Here is an 8,414-nt window from a genome sequence, read left to right as displayed (position 1 = left end):
TAAAGAATTTCTCAAAGGAATAAAACAGAAGTCAAGTGAGAAAAAAGAAAGCACGTTGCCCATGGTCCTGGCAGCAGATACCTATGCTGTGGGCAACAGCCGAAAACAGGGATTTTTAGAAAGAAGGTCTCTGGATATTTATATTTATACCTAAACAGTGTAAAATCCAGGCACCAGACTTGACTGAGTATAAAATCAAACAATATTTTAGTTGAAGCAAAGCTAGCTAATCTGCACGAAAATATTTTTCATAAAAATATTATTCTATGAACCAGAAATTTTAATGTGCTCTTTACTTGTAATAAAATGTGAATATAAAGGTATTAATCATAATTATTACAAGCAATAAGTAAATAAAAACTGGACATTTTTATTTTGGAAGGTCATTTGCATTGTTCTCAATTACAAAGCCGTATCACTGGATTAAAAGGCTACTTTGAATCAAAGTCTGTAAACTTTGCCACTCCTTATTTTTAGCTCTTCTAGATCTTCCAGTATATATATAATATATCTGTAATGTGTGTGTGTGTATATATATCTGTAATGTATATATGTTTTATATAATAACATATATAACATTATTATATATCTGTAATATATATTATATATCTGTAAAGTATATATGTAATGTATGTATGTATTGGTATGTATAAATAAGTCATACATATATGTGTATATATACACACATATACATGTGATTTATTTTGGTTGATTCTTATGTAGCAACACCAAAATCTTTCCCTAAAGAGTAATTTATCTGCAATATATGCACTAGCAATTCTAATAAAATGCATTAAAAGATTTCTTCCATTATCTAAACAGAACACTTTAGAAGTTTGAGACGGACAGAAAATGGCAGCTTCTTTCACATTTATACATGGCCTTATGATTTTTTTTAACTCGCTTTTTCCCCACTGGTACCTTAAATGTAGATGAGATATAATACCACTTACATTCATTAGGAGGAAACCAGGAAGCAGAAGGGCAACAACCTGGCTGGGTTATGATTGCAAGTGGGCTTAGAAACCCTCTGGGAGGAACAGAGGGGTTCTAAGGAAGGAACAGAACCCCTCTGGTGGAACAGAGAATAGGGAGGGAAAGGGACGTTCAAGGAGAAGAATCTGTTAAAGGTGCCTTTTCTTAACCTTCTCTCGGCAAGAAAGGTTTTCCCAATTAAATGGGGACTGTTACACACTCCATACTCACTTGTTCTTGATGTTTATTTTAAAAGGTATAAATAATTGTATGAAAGCCAATAATATATTGTGTTGGGTAAGCTAATAATCTATAGTGTTGGGTAAGCAGCCTTTATATTTGATGCTCATTTGAGGGGGACAATAATGGTTGTGTCCTCACCTGACCCACAGAGCCCCAAACACTCCTCATGGGATGAAGCCCAGCTCAGGGATGATGCCACCAAGATCTCCTGCCCAGGGAGGGCACATGGTGGCTGGCACCTGTGCCTGGGACATCACATGAATGTCCTGCCACTCTGTACCATCCTTGAGTGAGGGTAGAGTGGTGTTCCCACTATGACCCTGTGAGCAGGGGAAACTCCAGATTTTAAAATGAAAATGAGGGCTTATTTATTATCTTTACATAAGGACTGCCCCCACAGAATTCTATATAATAATCTTCTCATTTAGAGTGTAAAACAGAATAGCATTTAGGAAAAAAAAATGATTTCCACATGTTTTAAGGAACATGACTATTGCTTAAAGCGAGATGGGCTTATAAATAAAAAAGAATGGTGACTACTCGGCTTTTCCTGGGGCTTTGAAGAGAATTGAGTAGGTTTCCAGGGAGTCAGTTATTTGGTTTACTTCTTAGCACTATCTGCAGCAATATTTCAGAGTGAAATAAGTAAAATATCTGTTCCTTTTCATTTGGCAGCAGAAAAGATCCAGGGAAAAAAATAAATAAGAAATATGTAATCCCCACGGTGTAATCCCACAGTATGGAAACTCACTTCTCTTAAATACCTCCCTCTGGCATAATTGACTTTTCATGTGCATTTTAATAATGATATTTCAGCAGGTTGCAAGAGATTTTTTTTTCTCCTGTTGTTGCTGTTGTAAATTATGACTTGGAAAAAAAGTGTTATAAATCTAATTACATTTTCACTTATATTAACAAGTCAGCACAATCTTCCAGCATGTTTACCAAGCAATTCCAATATTTACAGCTGACCTAATTGGTTGTGGGGTAAAAGCAATGAACAATATTTTATTGTCCTGATTGTTGCGCATGTGCTGAAGACAGCTGCCAACTTGTAAAGCTGCCCAGCAGCCCTGAAGTTCTGCCTGCCTTGTGCTTGCAGTCCTCAGCCAGCTGTGGAACAGAGAGCAGGGAGAGAAAAGGGCATTCAAGAAGAAGAATTTGAGCATTCAAAAGGGCATTCAAAATTGGGCATTCAAATGGGCATTCAAGAAGAAGAAGAATTTGTTAAAAGTGCCTTTTCTTAACCCTCTCTTAGCAAGAAAGATTTTCCCAATTAAATGGGGATTGTTACAGACTCCACACTCACTTGTTCTTGATGTTTATTTTTAAAAGTATAAATAATTGTATAAAAGCCAATAATATATTGTGTTGTGTAAGCCAATAATTTATAGTGTTGGGTAAACAGCCATTATATTTGATGCTAAGTTGAGGAGGACAATTATGATTGTGTCCTTGACTTTCACTATCAAAACTGGCGTGGTCTTAGGAGCCAAGCATGGTCTAATATGGGTGGAGAATTCTTACATTCTCATATCTTTAAAGAAAGTGGTGGGGGTGGGGGCCGGGGGAAGGAAAGAAAGAAAGTAATTATTCTTAGTAGGCAAGGACCACATTGCTTCCTGGGGAGAATGAGACAGGGTCTACCTCTCTTATTACTAAAAGTGAGTTTTGCTGCCACTTTGCCTCCCCCACAAGATGTAAATTGTGGGGTTTTTTTGTTTGTTTGTTTGGTTAGTTTATTTTCTGAGATGGAATTTCGCTCTTGTTGCCCAGGCTGGAGTGCAATGGTACAATCTTGGCTCACTACAGCCTCCACCTCCCAGGTTCAAGCAATTTTCCTGCCTCAGCCTCCTGGGTAGCTAGGATGGCAGGCATGACAGGATTTCACCATGTTGGCCAGGCTGGTCTCAAACTCCTGACCTCAGGTGATTCACCCACCTTGGCCTCCCAAAGTGCTGAGATTACAGGCATGAGCTACTGCACCCAGCCCAAGATGTTAATTGAAATAACATTCATCTCTAAGTCCTCTGTCTTACCTACTCAAACTGCTGGTGTTAGCACAAATGCAGAATTTTAATATTAGCAGAAAGCTGCTTTGCGGTAACTCTCCAGACCTTGACTTCAATTATTTTATGGGACACTCCTGACTCTTGTGTAGCGATAATTGCTAGCATTTATTGAATGCTTACTACTCAATGCTGGGAACTTCTCTCAAAGTCTTATACTTAATCTTCTCATCATTTCTATGAGATTGTATTATTTATTTTACTGGATGGGGGATCTGAGCCACAGGACAGTAAGTGACTTGCTCATGGTCACAGAGCATGAACATCACAGAACTGTGATCTGACACTCTACAGTTTACTGCTGGAGCCCCCACCATAGTTACAGGGCGGGGTGGCGTCCCCCTTTATCTCTCTTTCTGAAGCCAAAAAGCTAACATAGCATAGCATGCGATAGGGTTCGAGATGTGGTATTGGACGTACATAGAAGACTCTTATCGGATGTTGCCTAAAATTATACCTCCCCTTTACGTTGATACCTGAAATTTGTTAGTTAGGGCTTTTTTCCTTAGCTGAAGTCCTTGATCCATGATGAAAGGGAAACTGCCCCAGAAGGGTTAATATTTTATTCTTCTGTTTTTGCAAATGAAGTTTTAGATAATAGATGTTGATGAGGACATTTAAATACCTGGGGACTGTGAGCCCCTGAGAAAGACGATGGTAAGGTGTTACTCAGAGGACAAATAACACAAAGTGAAAATCAGTGCGATTTGCCTACTTCACGTTTTTTTTTCTTGGAAACTATGCAAGTCATGTCTCAAGGCCTTGAAGAGAGTTTTACTTAGAAACAGTGACTAAGCTTCGCATAACCTTCACCTTGTCTAATAGAGTTGGTCTTTTATATATGACCCTAAACAGACAAGGTCTCATTCCTGCCTTTTAGGAGATTATAAATGAAATGAAGAATAAAAGCATGCAAATACTAGTTAACTAATGCAAATAAATATATGCACTCAGTAAATGATCAGTCATCCCATGGTAATTTTTATCGCAATGATCTGAGGGCCACTTCTCATCTTAGCACAAAGCCAAATCAATTTCCATACCTGTAATTCCGGGAGAATTTGTTTTTAGTTTTTTAAAAGACCTGTCCACAGACTCACAAAGATATTTACAAAATGCCTTGTCTCTCCTTTATTATAGTCTGCAAAGCTAGGCAGGATGAGGGAGATGAGAGTAATGAAGAGAGATGCTGACTTTTCTATGGTACAATTCTGATGCTTTTATGAAGCCTGAAGCTATTTTTCTGCTATTTTTAAGCAATAACAATAAAATTTTATTTGTTAATCTAAAGAATCCGATTATTCAATACATACTTGATGAATTATTGCTCCCTCTCTCTCTCTCTATATATATATATATATACATATATATATATATATATATGGTACTTTGCTAGGACTGTGGCACATTGCTTCCCAAAAATGGGATTTTCACCTATGAATACAAAATAAGAACTAGAAAAGAGGTATTTATAGGATCTGAAGGAAAATACCTAGTCATCTTTTCAAAATTCTTATTCCTATATTCCCTGCCACCTTAACTCTTTCATCTGTCTTTGGAACTCAGGCTCATTGTGATTAAAAGTATAGTTTTTATATGTATACATGCATGTATATTTTCAATCCTACCCCTAGACTATCCCTATAATTATATGTGAATATATTTAGTCCTGCTGTCTTCTTTGGTCTTGCTATTGAGACCTGATGAAGATATTTATTAAACTTCATTGCAGACACATAGCCCTGCTAGGGATTCTGGTGGTCCCAAATTATACCATCAATTAAAATGAGAGAAAGCATATTTTAGAGGTTCTAGAATCTCAGGTGGAAAACCATAGAATGGGAAACATAAGTGCCAATTGGACTCTTGGGGAAAGGTAACTCTAGAAGATGAAATACTGGCCAGTGTTAAGTAAATGTAGATTTCCAGAACATGATTTGAAATGCTACAGTAAAGGCATCACTCAATAGGCATATATGAATGAAAGAACTAGAGAATGCTTTTGATTTACTAGTTATGGGCTACATTACACTCAAATAGGAAAGTCTATGCTTGTCTGGAGGGAAAGTAGTTTTAAAAGCTTAATATAAAATAAGAAGGGATAAAAGGAATTGCTCAGATAATCTCATCTGATCAATTTCTTCAGAAAGCTCAGATATGACATGAAAAGAGCCATGTACGGTGATTTGTATCTGATCTTCTGCCTCCACTAGGTGGACTCAGAGGCCGGCTCTCAGTAGGAGTTCAGACATCATTGAGGCTAATAGATGGGGATTCTCTTGCCTGAATAGTTTGGGACACATAATTCGATAAAGTGTACAGAACTGAGAGTAAAAAGGGAGGAAGGGCTCAGCTTCTTTTCCTGAGACAACAGGGTATGTATGGCAGAGGGGGCATGAAAGTGAGAGGTCATAGGGACAGGTGTCTCAGGAGTCATGCATGGGCATAAATTATGTAGGGCTGGAAATAGATGTGCCAGAAAAGAAACAAACAACTTATTCCAGTTGAATTGAACCTCTTACATCCTTACAGCCAGTGCACTACTTACTAGCAAGCTTCCAGCTTGGCAAAGCCTATCCTGGCAGTCCTTCAGGATGGACTACAGTTTGGTTGGAAATGAAAGACTGCCATAGGATGACTGGAAGGCACTGGAAAATAGCCAAGGAAGGAGCTGGAATTGCCATGGAAAAGAATGTTCTGCAGGGAGAATAGCAAGCTATAGGCAGACTTGGACATGGCAAAGTGACCTTACCAATGGGAACTACTGCATCATAGATCTTCACTGAAAACCCTGCTGGTATGCTTGTCAGGCTGGTGGTCTATAAATGGTGGTTGTAGACAGTGAATTAAATCTTGTGAGGCTTGAACTCTGTAACCTCTCCTCTAAAATGCGAAAGAAAGTGGTAGCAAAAACGTAGAAGTCTAAGAACCAGAGACATGACAGCAGATGGTGATAGGAAATACAATGACAACAACAGCATGAAACATTTTTCACTTGCTGTATTTTCACTATGTATATTAGGCGCTATATAAGAATTGAGTCAGTCCTGTCTCAACCAATCCTCACAACATTTCAATTAGATTCTAATATCATCTCATTTTACAGATGAGAAAACTGAAGCTTACAAGCTAAGAAGATGGCGATCTGGAGCTCATGTCTGCCATAGGTGCTATTGCTCATGGCTAATATTTGTGGACTAAGGCTGGCTTGGACATTGGCAAAGAGAGAAAAAAATAGCATTTATGGTCTCTGGTATCTGTAAAAGAACATAAAGAGGATGGAGATGAAGTTGATATTATAAATGTGATCTCATTCATAGATACCATTAAGACATGGTGAGAAGGGATGTTATATGGAAGAGTATTTAGATTTCAATATGGGCCATAAGTTGACTTAAGCAGACCCAGTAGGGAGAATTTCCAGGGAAAGTGTGATAGGGCCAAACAAAACAAGCATTTCTATTAAAAATGATTTCCTCTCCTGGCCCAGGTCTGTTATACAATGCTTGGAAATTTCTGCCTTGTTTCACCGATTAAATATCTTTCACTATTCATTTGAGATTATTCGCACCTACTTTTTAGAAAGCTGATAATTTATTGTGGTTATGGTGTTATTAGTCACAACATCATACAAATCAGTTGTATCTAAACCTTTTCTTTCTAATATCTAATTAAAATCAGTTTTACTAAAGAAGAGAGTTTTGATAGAGAAGAAGCAGAGAATAGTAAATAATTGTGTAATAGGTAGAGTGGGCAAAACTGTCCTAACTCACCCAAAGTGGAATGGCCAAGGTAAAGAAATTGGAAGCTAGGACCAGGGAGCTCCAGAAATGAATGAGATTCATTTTCACTTACTATAAAACACTGCACAGGTCTAACTTTATCTCCCTGAAAAGAAACAGGAAATACTTTCTTTCTCTTATATCATATGATCCTTTGATTTAAGGACATAAAATTCAAGCAAATAGAGCTAATGTTTGTATACTTATTCATTCAACAAATATATATTTAACTACCATCTATTAAACAGTCTTTTGTGTGCTAGCCTGACAATATAACTGCTATTTATAACATTGCTTATTCTATGGGAAAAGAAAGACACCAGGGATACCGTAAAATATTGGACAATAACTTTTGTATAAGTTAGGGCTGTCTGTAGTGCTTTAAGTACTAAGAATAGAAAATAGTAGTTTCTGAACTTACTGGAAAACCCACTGGTGGCCTGAATATTACATCTTTAAAAATATCAAGTTCATTGTCAGCAAAACTATAAATAATAATATGTTGCTTTTGGTTTGTGAATGCAAGACTATTAATGCATAAAAAATGGATCACAAATAGCACATAGCACACACTTTACATTTTTTTTTCCAAAAATGCCTCCTAGTCTCTATTAAGCCATCCAGTTTATTTTACCACTCATTGTTGTTATGGCAAACATAGATCCTCTAGACATATGTTGCCAATTTGCTAGCTGGAACTCCCTTTGTCCTACAACATAAACACAAAACAAACACAAACTGTTTTCTATGGTACTAAGTGGGAGTACTCTACCACCGACCCACTAACACGGTACGTAAGTCACCTGAACTAACCAACTCTGTTGATGAAATATCACAGAGACTTACCCTCAAATGGAACATATTTGTTCAAGGATATACCACCATCTAAAAAACTCTGAAGTGTGGCCCTCGTTTATTTGTTTAAAGCTCTTTAATTCATGCAAACCTACCTTGATTTTGAATTAAGAAGTGCAAGGGAATTAATCATCAGCTTTAGCAATCATCTTCATGGGTTACTATCACAATCTCTGATCTACTCGGGGTCAAAAGCATATTTAGGGATCCCCAACCAGAAATAGGGCTGACAGACCAGGTATGCAGATGAACCAGGTTATCTGGATCCATTCTCCCTTTAGATGCCTGCTTTAAACCATTTTCTTGTTTATTACAGACAACGGGAATTAAAACCAATGGGAAAAATTCCGATATGTTAAATTATTTTTGTTTTTACAGCTGTGCTAAAGAATAGAAAGAAAAGCCAGTGAAACTGAATGGGTAAAATTACACTTGAGAATTTTCTGTGGCGTTTGATTATCTATGGCTCCCCAACCCTTTACCATCACAG

At 37.3% G+C, this 8,414-nt stretch overlaps 1 protein-coding gene across 1 annotated transcript in view; it reads right to left on the bottom strand.

The window, feature by feature from the left end:
* Window positions 1-8,414, bottom strand: part of KCNU1 (potassium calcium-activated channel subfamily U member 1) — a 164,000-nt gene that overhangs the window by 73,424 nt on the left and 82,162 nt on the right. The gene's annotated exons all lie outside the window — the stretch shown is intronic.

Source organism: Pongo pygmaeus, chromosome 7 (assembly GCF_028885625.2).
Source record: "Pongo pygmaeus isolate AG05252 chromosome 7, NHGRI_mPonPyg2-v2.0_pri, whole genome shotgun sequence".
Classification (NCBI taxonomy): domain Eukaryota; kingdom Metazoa; phylum Chordata; class Mammalia; order Primates; family Hominidae; genus Pongo; species Pongo pygmaeus.
The sequence above is the reverse complement of the archived record's forward strand: the minus strand, read 5'-3'. Positions and strand labels throughout refer to the sequence as shown.